At 48.1% G+C, this 15,217-nt stretch overlaps 1 long non-coding RNA gene across 2 annotated transcripts; it reads right to left on the reverse strand.

Moving 5' to 3' along the window:
- Positions 1–1,814: 1,814 nt before the first annotated feature.
- Positions 1,815–10,709, reverse strand: LOC112811020 (uncharacterized). Of its 2 annotated transcripts, XR_012380352.1 has the most exons (6): positions 10,438–10,709; positions 9,660–9,796; positions 8,076–8,430; positions 5,525–5,581; positions 3,054–3,159; positions 1,815–2,645 (listed from the first exon to the last, which is right to left on the reverse strand). It is a non-coding gene; the product is annotated as an uncharacterized lncRNA (long non-coding RNA). The 2 variants fall into 2 exon arrangements; XR_012380353.1 differs by lacking the exon at positions 5,525–5,581.
- Between the last annotated feature and the right edge of the window lie 4,508 nt (positions 10,710–15,217).

The following is a 15,217-nucleotide window of genomic DNA, read 5'->3' on the forward strand; positions in this document are numbered from 1 at the left end:
TTTTTTTTTGTATGAGTTCTTTATATATCTTGGATATTATTCCCTTACCAGAATATGATTGGCAAATATTTTCTCCCATTCTGTAGGTTGTCTTTTCATTTTGTTGATGGTTTCCTTTGCTATTCAGTGTACTTCCTTTCTAAATCTGCAAAGATTGCCCAAACGACCTAGCATGGGACTGGGCACTCTAGCTACCTAGCCAATATTTGTTGACTGATATGGAAGCAGAGAAAGCTCCAGCTCCCCCCTGTTCTCTTGCCAACACTCCCGTGAGCGAGGCAGTGCTGGGGAGGGAAGATGGACATGACTGCCTGGCCACGGGGAAACCAGGGCCAGAAATCACACTCTTGGCTTCCAGTCCTGGAGTTCTTCATAGGTAGGCTCAAATCACCAAACTGTCACCTCCTAATTCCTAAGCTGGACTGAAGATTGGCTTTTGGATTTGGGCTGGGAACGGTTGTGTTCGTAACTAATTTCATTTCATGAGATGATGAACTAGGCCTTCTCTCTCACTAATACAACTTGGCAGCAGGAGGGAAATGCCTCGTTTCTCCAGGAGCCTCATTGAGGTCTTGGAAAACCCTGGCCTAGTGCACTGATTTTTGTCCCATTCCTCTTGTTTGTCTTATACACCGGGTAAGACTGGCAAGCAAATGGAAGCCTTTTGTGGCAACACAATAAACCCACAACAGTGGAGCTTCCCCGAGTTACTGATTATACAAGGAACACTTAGGGGGTGGTGAGGATGTGCTCCTTAAGGCCAACTGTTTTCCTTTTTTTTTTTTTTTTAAGATTTTATTTATTTATTTGACAGAGAGAGCGAGAGAGCACAAGCAGGGGGAGCAGCAGAAGGAGAGGGAGAAGCAGGCTCCCCGCTGAGAAAGAAGCCCGATGCGGGGCTCGATCTCAGGACCCTGGGATCATGACCTGAGCCGAAGGCAGACGCTTAACCATCTGAGCCACCCAGGTGCCCCAAGGCAGCCGTTTTCAAGGACATTTTTGCCTCTGTACCACCACTGCACTTCCCTTTGTACTTCTTGTCAGCACCGGTCGCTTTATAGCTTAGTTACTCCAAACATTTACTGAGTTCTGACCACACACCTTATTTTATTTCACTCAGTTTTCATAGCAGTTCTGTTCAGTGGATACTATAATAGAGCCCATTTGACAGATGGCAAATTGAAGCTTAGAAAAGATCAAGGGCTAGGGTCAGACAACTGTTAAATGGTAAGTACTCGATATCCTACCTAGCAGGGCCCGAGATGAAAACACGACACCAGTAAAGCAGCTTCTACACATGGGAAGCATGATGCAGCTGAGGGACTGCTGGGCTGGGCCCATGTACTAGGGAGTAACAGGTGGGGGAGGATTCTATTCATTCTGAGGGCTCCAGTGCAGAAGCACCACGGTCAACACCCATTTGTTTGTCATGCAGTCCTTCATTCATCTAGTCCTTGAGCATCAGCTCCATCCTAGGCAGTAGGCATGGCAAACCAAATGAGACACGGTCCCCTGGCATCAAGGATCTTTATTCTAATAGGAAATAGAGGAGGAAATAGACACCTCCATAGCTATTTAGACGTTAGATTTAATGATGGAGGACCCTATGGTAGGAAACGAGAGGGGAGGGTTATCTGGGAAGGCTTCTTGGAGGAATCGACACCTGAGTTAATTATTTTATTTTATTTTATTTTTAAGATTTTTAAATTTATTTATTTGACAGAGAGAGAGATGGTGAGAGAAGGAACACAAGCAGAAGTGTGAGAGGGAGAGGCAGGCTTCCCGCCGAGCAGGGAGCCCGATGCGGGGCTCGATCCCAGGATCCTGGGATCATGACCTGAGCCGAAGGCAGACGCTTAACGACTGAGCCACTCAGGCACCCCATGAGTTAATATTTTAGGGATGAGTTGGATTTAATTAGGTTGTGGGGGAAGGGATGGTGGGGGGGGTGGGACAACTTGAAAAATGGCACAGAGGGGACAGACAACTTGACGTGTACGTGGAAATGAAAGTGGCGGCCTTGTCGGAAGATCAAGGGTGAAGCAGGAAGCAGTGGGAGGCAGGCTGCTAGGGAGGAAGGGCCCCGTCATAGGGAGCCTTCTGTGCCACACCTGGACCGTTTCCTGCCAGGAATAAGGAATCCTGGAGGCCGCCACCAGGGGAGCGAGGTGGCTAGGCTTATGGTGGCCTTGCTGCAGAGGGTGGATTTGATAGGGTAGCGACCGGTCAAGGAGGGAGTAGATGCAAAGTTCTTGGCAAAGATGATAAGGACCTGAATCAGGGCAGGAGCTAGTGGTGAAGGAGAGGAGGGCATGATTCGAGAGAGACTGAAGAGGCAGAATTGGGAACACACAGTGATTCCTCAGAATGAGAGCTGAGAGGGGGAGAGGGGGGCAAACAAAAAAGTTCTGGGGTGTCCTCAGCTGAGACTGTGGGCACAGAAGGAGGAGGTGCTGGTTTCAGCGATGCTGTGATTTTGGTGTGGAAGTGTTGAGTTCGTGTGCTGGGCCTCATGTTACTTGGTTTCTAGGAGCTCACTCCCTGCCGTACCATCTGTACTGTGTGGCTGCCTGTGAGCCCTGGGAGTGGCCTCTCACTCTTCGAGCACGCCCTTCAACATCCGGATTCTCTGCTGTGCTCTGCAGCTGTGAGGGTGGGAGACAGGGTCAAGTCTTCTCAGAGAGGAGGGTCACTTGTGGATGGATTGGGATATGAATGCAAACAGATCCCCCAGTGGAAGGAAGTATGGACACCATGGCATAACTCTTCTGGCGTCTTCTCCCTCAGTCAAGAGGGGGACTAGAGCTCCCTTCCTTATCTGGCTGACTCCATTCATCCTTTGCATTCTGGCGCAGGTGTCCCTCTCCCTGGGAAGCCCTTCCCGACCTCCCTGACTAGAGTGATTCCCCCAGTTAAGCACGTTCCTAGCACTGGGAACCGATCCTCTGTATCTCAGCCCGGTTGCAATCTTACTTTGCGATATTTTGCTGAAGACTCTTAAACTGTGGACTGTAAGCCCCATGAATGCAGGAACTATGCTAGTGTTTGCTCACCATTGTATCCCTAGAACCTCCTGGCACTTTGTAGGTGCTCTACCAGCAAGGCAGTGAGGCAGTAGGGGTCTCCGTCAAGGTCCTGGCAGAAAACAGGTGGCACTCTCTGAAAAGGAAATGAAGAGTCTAACGAAGGGAGTGAAAGGGTTAAGGGACTAGTCCAGGGATTCATCACAGTGGAGGCTGTTACCACGTGTTGTGGACTGAAATATATCCTTCAAGAAGATATTTGGAAGTCCTAGCCCCGAGTTTCTGTGAACGTAGTCTTAATTTGAAATAGGATCTTTGCAGATGTAATCAAGTTAAGATAAGGTCACTAGGGTGGGCCTTCAGCTGGTATGACTGGTATCCTTAGAAGAGGAGACACAGACAGAGACATGTAAGGAGAAGACAGCCATGTAAGGAAGGTGATGGAGACTGGAGGGCTGCCCCTGTAAGCCAAGGAAGGCCCACGATTGCTGGCAACCATCAGAAGCTCGAAGAGGCAAGGAGGGATTCTCCCCTACGTGTTTCTTAGGGAGCGTGGCCTTGCCAACACCTTGATTTCAGACTTCGAGCCTCTAGAACTGGGAGACAACACACTTCTTTTGTCTTCAACCGTCCAGTTGGTGGAGCTTGGGGACAGCAGCTTTGGGATACTCCTACACCCCTCCTAGGCTTCTGGGACAAGGGGAGGAAATCCACTGTTTGCAATGACCTGTAGCAGAGCGGTCACCAGCCAGGAGCCGTGGCCCAGGTGGAAGGATGCAGCCAAGGCAAACTGCAGCCTAGCGGGGAACAGGGGAATAGATAGCTGCCTTGACCTCTCTCCTCTCCCACTTTCTAATTCCCATCTTCTGCTCCCATTAGCCTAACCCAATGGGCAGCCGGGGGGCAAGGGAGTGGGGGTGATGGGGTCTGCGGAAGCCTCCGAGGCACACAGCAGAGTGGCCAAGGGGGAGAGTGATGTGAAGGCAAGGGGAGAAGAGCCCATCCAGTAAGTAAGTAAAATGAATGGGGCCATGACAGAGACAGAACTCCAAGGTCATTCTCGTTTCTCGTTTGGACACAGACAGTTCATGGCACTGCTCTGTTTCCACCAGGAGGAGAAAAGAGAGGAGACATAGGTTTTAACAGTGAGGACGTTTGTGTCTGGCTTCGAGGCCTGCCCCCTGGCTCCGTACCCAGGTTCTGGGTCTTGTGAAGCCTTCCTCCTTGTTTGTGCAGCCAGCTACCTTGAGGCTGGATTCTATTTTAAGGTTGTAAGTGAGGTAATTTGGTATGACAACAGAAACACAGCTGTAATTATGAAGTGCCAGCCTCTAAAGCAGAAAAGTCACTGGCCCGGAAGAGTTGCCAGCATCAATGACTCAGTACTACGTGCACACTCGGGCCAGCCCTGGCCAGGCCACGCTCCTGCCACGCAGACGTCCGCTGTGCACGGAGCTAAAAGGAGCATTAGGGCAATCGAGCTCCTGTGTCCATGCAAGGCCTCCGCATCCAGTTGTTGCCGGCTCTGCGAGCCAGAGCAGTAATTTGGCGGGGGGCGGGGGTGTAAAGGTGAGGCCCGTGAATCGATGGGCCAATTGAACAAAATGGGCCAGATCTCTCCTCTGGTGGAAATACCGTCAAGCTCGGGCCACACGGGCAAAGCCTCTGGAGCTGGGTTTCCACGGCCCCGCACCGCCTGCAATGCGATCCGCTCGGCCGCCTGGCTGCTGTATAGACCATGTGACTGCGTACTCCCCATTCTAAATGCAGGTGCCTTGTCTCGGGAAGCCAGGGAGAGGAGGCTGTATTTTTGTTGGACTTTGTCCAGTCTGGGATCTTTGCATTTCTCAGGTTAAAAATAACCAATTACGCCCCTTGTTTCTAGGGTGTGTGTGTGTGTGTGTGTGTGGGCGGGAAGGGGGGGCAGCTAAAACAGGGACATAGCATATGCACAGATTTAGCTGGAACAAATTCTACAGGTTCCCATCCATCCCTTAGGTTTTCGAACGGTAATTATGATGCTACTAATCCTTCTTAGGATTGTTCCAGTTGCCTTCAGATGACGAACATTCACTGTGTCCACCACTACAAGCCACTGTGGGGAAAACATAAGTGGTGGCGCTGTCCTTTGAGAGGTGATCAATTTTTTCTTCTTTAGCAAAAGGAACTGCCAAACGGGATCTCCCAAATGAAGTTACCAGGGAGATTGAGATAGACAGACAGACAGACAGACAGACTGACAGGTGGATTGATAGCTCCACCTGACTGATGCGGGAGAGAAGGGGGTAGGAGTTCTGGGTCTGTGAAATGTTTGCCGGGACCCGTCCCAATGCAGTTCTCCCCAGGGTTGCCTCACCTAAGGAAGCAGCTGAAGGAACCTTGGGGTGGGGGTGGGGGTCTCAGATCTTCAGAATAGCTTTTGTCCCCCGGGTTTTATGGACAAATAATTGACATACATCACCATATAAGTTTAAGGCGTTCAGCATGAGGGTTTGATTTACATATGTTGTGAAGTGATGACCACGAGAGCTTCGGCTAACATCCACCTCCTCACATAGCTATAATAAAAGGAAGGAAATTCTCCTCAGGATGAGAACGCTCAGGATCTGTGTTTGGATACGTCACACGGCAGTGTTAGCTGTGGTCATCACGCCGTGTGCCCCATCCCTAGTCCTTCTTCATCTGATAACTGGAAGTTTGTATCTCTGGATCACCTTCCTCCCATTCCCCTCCCCACTGGCATAGTTTTCTCGCCTGAGCACAGTCCAGAGAGATCACCTCTGTGGCTTCCAGAAGGCACTCTGCTTATTGCGACTCTGTACCCAGGGAAGTGAAAGTCTTCTCCAGCCCTCAGCTCACCACTACTGTTGGCACAGTTAGTGAGGACTAAAGACCATTTGATCCCTCGGCAAGACTTCTCATTTCCTTTGCATTTTCTCCTCCAGTGCCCTACCTACATACCAATAAGAACTTGGATATTTTTGGATATGTAAAGGTGAAGGAGCTAGGGCCTTGGAAAACATAAACTAGATTTCCAGCTACTACCAACTATGGGATGTGGTCGAGGTTGGTGGTTGCTATTTGTACTGCAAATGATAAAGAGGGGCCTCTCAGTTACATAAAAATGTAGAAGTCATACCCCCGTCAAAGAATTATGACTTACAAGGCAAGACATTTAATTAGAAAAGAACTTATAATCAAGGCATTATCTGGTAAGAGCAGTAGGCATTAAATGTGAGACATAGCCCTTCAGCATGTTAATCTACTGGGATGTTGGGAGTGTCTGTTACAGGGGTTAGGCCTGCCCTGACCAATATACTGTGTGTGTGTGTGTGTGTGTGTGTGTGTGTGTGTGTGTGTGTGTGTACGTGTGTCTATATGTGTGTTGGGGGAAGGTGGGAGTAAGTGTCAGAGAGGTGGAGGTGGTGGTTGGGTGATTCCAGAAGGAATTTCTCAGAACGGAAAGTTCTCTGGGGAGGGCATCTTGGCTGCTCTTTGGCTAGGATTCCAAAGAAGCTGAAGATATCGCCAAGACTTCATAAAGGAGGAAGTGTTGGTGTCTCTGCAAGTTAAATCCTATCTTGCACCCTGAATTCTTGCCTAGCAGGGATTTGATGAATGGGTGTGAAAATATGCTACAAAGCTGTCACTTACAGTAAATGGCAGGTGGGCTCTGCTCAGAGCCAGTGGGTGGCTGGGCTGGGAATGGGGAGAAACGGGCAGGGAGGAGTTGGAGGTGCCTGATCCCAGCAGGCTCCGGGAAGAGAGGCTAGTTATGCAGGGAATTTCCTGCCTCTGCAACCCCTAATGCCAGTAACCACAGTGGAGCAAATTTACCTCCTGGCCGCTTTCGGTAAATTTTTTAAAATGTTACCTCAGGAGCTCTTTCAGGTTAGTCCTTAAAATCCAAATCCAGTCCAGGGCTCGTTCATTTCTGAATCAAATTTTGGTAAGTAACTGACAACTAGGTTATTTCCCTCAGCTACCAAAATGGAAGAAACTCTCCTCTCTCTTTTCCTCTTAAGGCAGAAATTCTGGGGAGAAGAATTTGTTCCCGAAAGAAGAGGTAGGTGGGGGGTAGGGGAGAGGTGAGAAAAATACCTTGGTTTTTGGATGCCACCATCAGGGCTGGTGTGCCCCAGGGGCTGGGATGGGGCTGTCAGGAGCTGATTATACATGGGGCTGTCATTTTAAGAAAAGGGTGAAAGCAGCTTTGGGAAAGGAACAAGCAGGAGTTGATTAACAGACCAGCGCCGCGGCCGCTCGCCGTGCGGATGAACGAGAGAGGTGAGCGCAGGGACCTCCTGCTGCGTGAGTAGAGGCCATTTTGTTGTTACATTCCCTTCCCTTTTCTTGTGACCCCACAGAGTAGAGATCAGTAGAGAGATGGAACTAATTAGTAGGGAAAGGGAGAGGAGAGGAGAAGTTGGAAGACAGGTGAGGTCAGGGCCAAGCCAGGCGGGAGGAGAGGAGGGAGTGGGGTGAATCTGTGTTGCGCAGCCCCCACTCCGGCTCTGCCCGCCAGTATATTCCCTGTGAGGAGGTCATATGTAAGAAGGGGGGCCGTCACTGATTGAAACTCATGCACACCGGGAGCACAACAGTATTAATTTGGACTACTAGGGCGTCCGGTCTTTGTGGCTCAATAAATGTCTGTTGAATAAATCTTAAGGCCAAGGGATGTTTTTTGTTTTTTTACGTGTATCGTCCCGATGATTGTTGCCAATCTTTTCTTTGCATGTCCAGGAGGATATCGGAGTCCTTTGCTGTGGTTAAATGGATGCCTGACCTTATGATAGAGTTTGTGCCCTGCAGTTAGACTCTCAAGGTATAATATGGAGTTGTTAGACAAAATAAGAATCAGAAAGAATACGAATGAGTGGTAGGAACTCAATCAAGGGTCTGTAAACTCTCTCTGATGGAAATGCTCTGGAGACCTGATTATGGTCCCGCGTGGGCCTTGCTCTTTCCCACACATCTCAAGGGAGAATGGTTGTTTTCCACGGAGGGCAGAGATGTCGGCTGAAGTAGATACATTTATTTTTGTCTTACCGTGTGTGCTGGCCTCCCTCAACTTGCTTCCGGTGGGTAGAACAGGGGAGCATATTTCCTTTGAGATAGCTATCACCTGGTGAAGAGAAACAGGTGTTTCTTGTAATTCTTCTAGTCTTTGTTGGTGGACCCAGAAGTACAGAGTCACATCCCTGTGTATGAGGAAGCAATCACCCTCTGCCCCGCTGTTCCAAGAGGACATTGTCACAACCCTGTGCAAGGAGGTGCTTGGCAGCCGCTCTTAGGGACAAGGTCGATGAGAGGGTCTTATGGCTGACAGGACTTTAGATCATCTAGTACGTCTTTCTTTCTCATCATGCTGTGTCCTGTGGAGGGTGACTTTCATTACAATTCACTGGAATAGAGAATTGAAATATGCACATAAGACTAATTACCAAAAAAATCAAATGAACATAATAGCCCCAAACCAAACCAATGCAAATATCCATCAATAAGAGAGTGGATAACCAAAGGTGGTATGTTCATACGGTGGGATATTATCCAACGATAACAAGGAGCAAATTACTGACACATCATGGAGGAACCTGAAAAGCATTGTATGGAGCAAAAGAATATGAGGTAGATGCGATGTTGAAGAATAAGCAAGACTAGACTATGGCAATAGAAGTATTAAAAAAAAAGGTGACTTCCTGGGCTGTGCGGGGGGGTTCCAGCTAGAACAGAGAAAGAGAGAGCTTTCTGGAATGATGGACATGTTTTGTATTTTTATCCCCGTGAAAGCTTAATGGGTGTGTGTGTGTGTGTGTGTGTGTGTGTGTGTGTGTGTGACTGAGCTGTTTACTTAAGGTTTGCACATTTTACTGAATGTAAATTGTACCAGAAAAAAAAAAAAAACCCTCAAAACCAAAAGCCAAACAATGGACACATAGAGAATGGGAAATATGTGGTTAAGGGACTTAGGTCCATTTACTGTTGACATGCTCACAAAGCAAATCTAACAGTCAGCAATGAGAAAAGAAGTCCCCTTGCCTAGCATTTTAAGTAACTGGGGCTTGTTACTTGATGTCTCTGAATTTTAGTTTTTCTCCCTATTAAAAAAAAAAGGGTTCATTTGTTCCTTGCATACAGAAGCTGCCACGTCAAATGGTCTAGCAGGAGAGAGGACACACAGAGTCCAGTTACAGACCTTGGGTCTTTCCTGCCAGCACAGTGAGCCCAGTCACACAGAAACAAATGTAGCACTGGCAGCCCGACCCCATCTCCCTGCTCCGGCCTTTCTGTCCACAGTCAGCACCACGGGAGCACTAGAAAGGCCTTATGTTTAGGCCCAGGGCCTAACTTCCTCTGTGCTCCAAAGCGGCTCTCGCTCTCCAGCCCCTTGGCCCTGAAAGGGTCTTTCTGTTTGGTGAAGGAGTTTGAAGCCAGAGAGAGAGGAGAGAGAGAGAGTGTCTGAGGGCACTGGACTCATACCCAGCCCCAGTGCCTCAAATATGTGGCCAAGAATCCAAGTCTGACTTCCCCTCAGGGAGACAAATGACAGAGATCCTCCTTGAGGCAGTTCCAAAGACCTATAAAGAGATACTAACCCCTCCCCAGCCAAGCCCACCTCCCTAGGCCACAGACCTGGTCCTGAGAGGAGTCTCTCGTACCCGTTCATTGCCTCAGAGCCCCCAGGAGGGAGAGAAGTGGACTGTAGCATTTGGGCTTAATCACTGGAGCAGCATCCGGGTAATTTTCCATCTTGCTTCATTTACTCATTCCTTTCCTCCTGACACAGGGAGGCAGACGAATTAAGTGGTTCTTATTTGCTGATGGGAAAACAGCCTTTGAAGATGGAGGCTTCTAACTGGAGGTCCTTGGGCAGAGGTCACACTCACCCTCCCTCATTTAGCCTCAGGATTAACCCAGGAGGCAAGTTTATCTCCTCGAACTGGGTGGAGTCCACAGTCCTTGGCCAAGGCATTCTCCTAACAGGAGCAGGGCTCAGAGCAAGTGCTCTATTGGCCCAATAAAGCCATAGATTCTTAGACAGGAAGGGAATTGGAAATTAGAGACTCCAACTCTATTTTATAGACAAGGAAACTGAAGCCGAGATGGGGACTAACTTGCTTAGCGGCAAGAGCCAATCAGTGACAGAGCCAGGGAAACAGCACACGTGGCCACCATGATAGGGATGACCCCATCACATTGGCTCAGTTACACCGGGCTTCTCAACCTCCACACCATCCCCATTTGGGGCTGGGTAGTTCCTTGTTGTGGGGCATTGGCCTATGCATTGTAGGATGTCTAGGAATTTCCTTGGCCTCTACCCACTAGATGCTGGTAGTACCCCCTCACCCCAGTGGTTACAACCCAGAATGCCCCCAGACATTGCCCAATGTCCCCACGGGGTCAAACTCACCCATGCTTGAGAACCCCTGCAACAGAGAGCCAGTTCTTACAGTTCAATACATAGAGATGCATTGCGATGCATTTATTATTTGTAGATCTGTCTCATGCATTAATCTGAAAGTTTTCTGAGGTCACAGACTGGGTCCCATTCACCTTGATGTCTTCTGTGCGTGGCATAGTACTCGGCCTGGGAGAGAGAGGCCATAAATGGTTTTGAATGAATGAATGAACCAGCTCACTGGGAGACCCTGAAACAGAAACTTGCTGGGTTTCTAGTATCCTATGAAAACACCAGCCTGGAGGAGAGGCAAAGGAAGGACCTGCATGACCTTCTATCTGAGGGAAGTGGGGGCCTCCTGCTTTGTCATCCACTGTCATAGCCCCACAAAGGCATCTTTTCCTGGAGCTCCTTTTCTCATGCTCCAGGCTTAATTATGTGGCTTCTTTTCATTCTTATAAAACAATAGAAATAAATACTATACCAAAGAGATTTTTCTCACTGGGGGTAAAGCCAGCATTCTGGAATGTGAAGCCTCGAGATTCTCATGTTAAAAGGAAAAAGCCCCCAAATACTGCCATTAGCAGCCATGAGAACCTCAGGAGTATATTTGTTGTAGGGTCATAAATTTTGGCATTGGGAAATCACAAATAAAATATAAAAGGAAAAATCTCTACCTCAAAATCCCATCTTTTTGGTTTTTCTCTTAATTTCAGAAATTTTCACCAGTGTTGATTTTGGGCAAGTGGTAAACTCTTCTGTGTCTTTTTTCCAAACAATAACATGCTTGAGAGGGTAGAGTTGTTTTTTTTCTGTTTTTGTTTTTGTTTTGTAGGGAAAAAAAAAGTGCTTTCAGAGGACCTTAGATGCAAAGTTACAAAATATAAGTTCCAGTGAATCTTGAAAGTTACTGGAACTTTTTATTTTATGGTTTGCTTTGGGCAGAAAGAAACCCAGCAGAGGCTGAGAGAAAATACAAGTTATTGGCTAGATAGGTCCCACAGGGGAATTCATTTAACAAAAAGATGGACTGACCTTTCCAAGGACTTTACTGGTCAATGAATTCAAATGGACAAATTGATTTCAGTGTGACTAGCGAAAGAGAACACAGTTAAAATAGAACAAAAGGACCAAAAAGGGAAGAAGACATGGCAGCAAGAGGGAAGGATGGGTGGTATTGGGTTAATATTACTTTAAAAGTGAATTTTTCCAGGCTGCCGCTGCGCTTCAGGGACAACACCATAGAGCCCTCATTGTATTAGGATTCGTGTGATTGCTCTCTGCCTATACTTGGTTAGGGAGTGTGACCATTGCTTATTATTCACTGGTTGCCCTCGGGGAAGTGGGAGATAGAGACACCAGGACCAGTGAGAGAGCCAGAGGGCTTGGGGTGCTAACTCAGATAAGGACCTCCAAATAGGACCCACCTTCAGGATGGGAGGGTGGAGAAGTGTCAGATGCATCAGGAATGGTTGGGAGACAGGCTGCTGCTGGGGCTGCTGGGGAGAGAAGTTGCTGGGGCTGAAGCTGGATCCCTGGGTGGCCTGGGCCTGGAGCAAGGCTGAGCAGCACCAGAGGGAGGAAGACTGGACTTCTCAGCCAGCCAGGGGCGATAGACTCACAGAATTTTGAGCAGGAAAGGATTTTTTGCATCTCGCAGTTTCCAAATGGGGCGGAGGGAGATTGACATAGACAAGCCCGAGGCCTCCCTCCTAAACTTCACTGTCTCTTCTAGAGAAGTAGTCCCTGTGTTTTCTGAGACCATAGAATGTATCAATTGGTCTTTTTAGGTATTCGTCATGACCTCAGGCAAGCAAGTCTGAAGCAGCCGGAGGTGAAGCATCTCCTAGTGGGATTTATCTCTGACACTGTTCAATGCTCAACACAGATCGACATCATTCTATATGCTTCTGGTGTGGACCCGCATAAATCCTCATCTGCAGCAAAGGAATTCTGTCATACTTCTGGTGTCCAGTCTAGGACGGTGTGGAGACCAGAGCCAGCTGGGGGAGAGGGTACAGGTGATGGAGGTGAGGGAGAGATAATGTGGTCGGTCACCATGTTTAGCACATCTGAAAAATGAATGCTTTTTTAGTTTAGGTATGTCCCAAATATTGCATGAAATATACTTAGATACTAAATACTTATTCACTGTTCATCTGAAATTCAAATCTAACTAGGCTTCCTGTGTTTTATCTGGCAATCCTTTTTTGAGACTGTTGGCAGCAAAGGAGCCTGAATCCTTGCTGATTGGTGGTGAGGTTGAGGGTGTGGTTCTGCCGGTATTTCAGAAGGAAGATGGCTGCCGGGGACCTCTTTTCTCATACCTTCTCTCATTCACCTGGGTTTCGGGAAGAGACAGGAAATCCTGTTGCTTTGGAGACATCCAGGCAGCAAAGGAAGGAGAGAGACTTTGTAGGTCATTGCTACAACAAATTTCTTTCTCCAGTTCCCTTTTGTCTTGCTCCAGAGAGAGGAACAACACACTCTTTAAGGATTTGAGGACAGAAGGAAATGTGGCTAGATAAAGCTAGCATACACTGTAGCATGTGTCCTGGGGGGATAGTGGCTCTGAACCTGCTAAAATAAATGGTCTGCTTTGTTCTTGAATAATAATCAGCTGGCAGCTTTGTTCTCTCTTCTCAGCAGCTGGATGAAGAGATTCTGATTTCAGAGGAAAAGCAGTGACCTAGGACTGACCACAGTGGATGGAGGGTGGGTAGGGGTGGGGGTGGGAATTTACCAAGGGGTGATACAACCCCTTGCTACACATTATTTCCCCACTGCCTGTCATAATCCCCCAAGGTCTACCATTAAGTCTTAAGATAAGAGACCTTCTCCTTTAAAAATGCACATATACCTGAGAAATATATTAAGCCATTATCCTTTTAGAATGATTTTATTCTTTAGAGTCTTTCTAACCCCACATTTGGTTGAGAACAGGGTCTTGGGGTTGGTTATTGGATCCTAGGTTAGGTAATTCTTGTGGGGACTGAGCTACAGAGGGGTTGACCCACAGAGAGAGAGTATGAAGAAAGCCCAGAAATTTAAGGGTCTGGGCAGTTCAGGAGAACAGGGGAAGGGGAGGCGGGAGGAGGAGGAGAGAGAGGGTGGGTGGGGTGAAGCTATCTGCTTTACCACCATCTCTGTTGGGGCTCCCATGAGTGGAAGTGCCCCCAGCTCTCCAGACAAATCGGGGTTGGGCATTGCCAAGGTCAGGGCAACTGAATTCCTGTCCCGCTCTTCTGTGTCATTCAGAGCAAGTCAGTTCTGCTCAGTTCTTACCCCTCTCCTCCCAGATGCCAGGAGGACACACAAGAGCCTGGAGGGGAAGGGTTCTGCTTGGTTGCAGCAGGGAGAGAACCCACATCCAGTGGCTTGAACCTCAAGGGGTCTTTTTGTCTCATGTGACAGCAAGTGCAAGGCAGTCAGGACAGGCTGACTTAGTGCTTGAGCATGCCACCTGGGATAGAGACTCTGTTGGCTGTCCTACAGCAGAAGGGGGCAAGCGGTGAGGGCTCAGAATCATTGTTAAGTAAGCTGAAGAAAGCGGAAGAAAATCACTAGAACATATTCAGCGTAGCCCTGGCATTCTGGGCCTTTTTGCCATTTGAAAGAAATTCTACCATCCTGATGTTTGGGTTTCCAGTGCCGTTCACTTTGATGGGTGGTTGAATGTTTTATTTCCCGTCAGATACCTGACTCTGTTTAGGTTCCCCGTGTGGCTTCCCCTCTGTTTGGGAGGGGACCAAGAACACTGAGGGGTCCAGGTGGTGCATGGCTCTCCAGTGGATTCTCTGGGCACAGGCTGATCATTCCTAAGCCCTCCACCCAAAACTTTTTTACAGAAGAGCAGTGGTCAGAACTCTTGCTCCCCCTACACAAAGAATGCTTACCCTGCAGTCAGTGTGGTTTCATTTCATTCCTGAAGACTAAAGCCTGAGAAGAGATACAGTGTGTGGCTTGAAAGTCAGAAAGCTTGGATCAGCTGGAGCAATAGATGTAATTTTCCATCAAGAATGACTTGTGCTGTCCTCCTCCCCCTAGAAGGCCTATAAAGTCCCAGAGATTTCCCTCTACTCAGGTTGGGTCAGCTGACGGAGTAATTCTAATTCAGGTGACAGCAGAATTTGGAGCGTGATAAAGCCAGTTACAAAATTCCCTCCTTGGATGGATAGATCATGACATAAATGAAGATCAGGGCTTCTTAGGGCCACAGCCCGTACCTGGACACAAGCCAGCTCTCCTAGAAATGTGCTTTCTAGAATGCATGCTAAAGACTTTGCAGTGTGCCCCCTCCGTGTGACAAAATCCATCTGATTTAGTGACAGTAAGAGCTTTGGAATCAGGAGGCCACAGTTGAATGGTGCTGTACTTTAGTACATAAGCTCTTGGAGACCTTTTCCTCCTCTGGAAGATAAAATCAAAATCCCAATTGCCTCTGTCACAGGGAGGCCATGGATATGAATGCGTATTTCCAATGCTGAGCGATTATGCAGCTGTAGGTAAGTATTGTTCGCAGATCGTGATCCCGGCTGTGGATGGAGAGCGTGGATTTGATCATCTAGGGGCAACCCATTCGGCAACTCTGCTCCTACTGTCCCAGGCTTTGACAGTGATTTCTAAAGCAGTGCCTTGAACACAGTAGCTGCTAATCGAAGTAAAATGATGTGAGTTAGTCTAAATAAACCAATGACCTTTGCCATCTCTACTTCAGCTCATCCCCATCTCTACTTCAGCTCATCCTAGGACTTGATACGCTGGTGCCCAGCCAGGCTGCTCAAAGGGATTG

This window comes from Callorhinus ursinus, unplaced genomic scaffold (genome assembly GCF_003265705.2).
Source record: "Callorhinus ursinus isolate GAN/ISIS: 27379988/994484 unplaced genomic scaffold, GSC_fseal_2.0 scaffold12, whole genome shotgun sequence".
Lineage (NCBI taxonomy): Eukaryota > Metazoa > Chordata > Mammalia > Carnivora > Otariidae > Callorhinus > Callorhinus ursinus.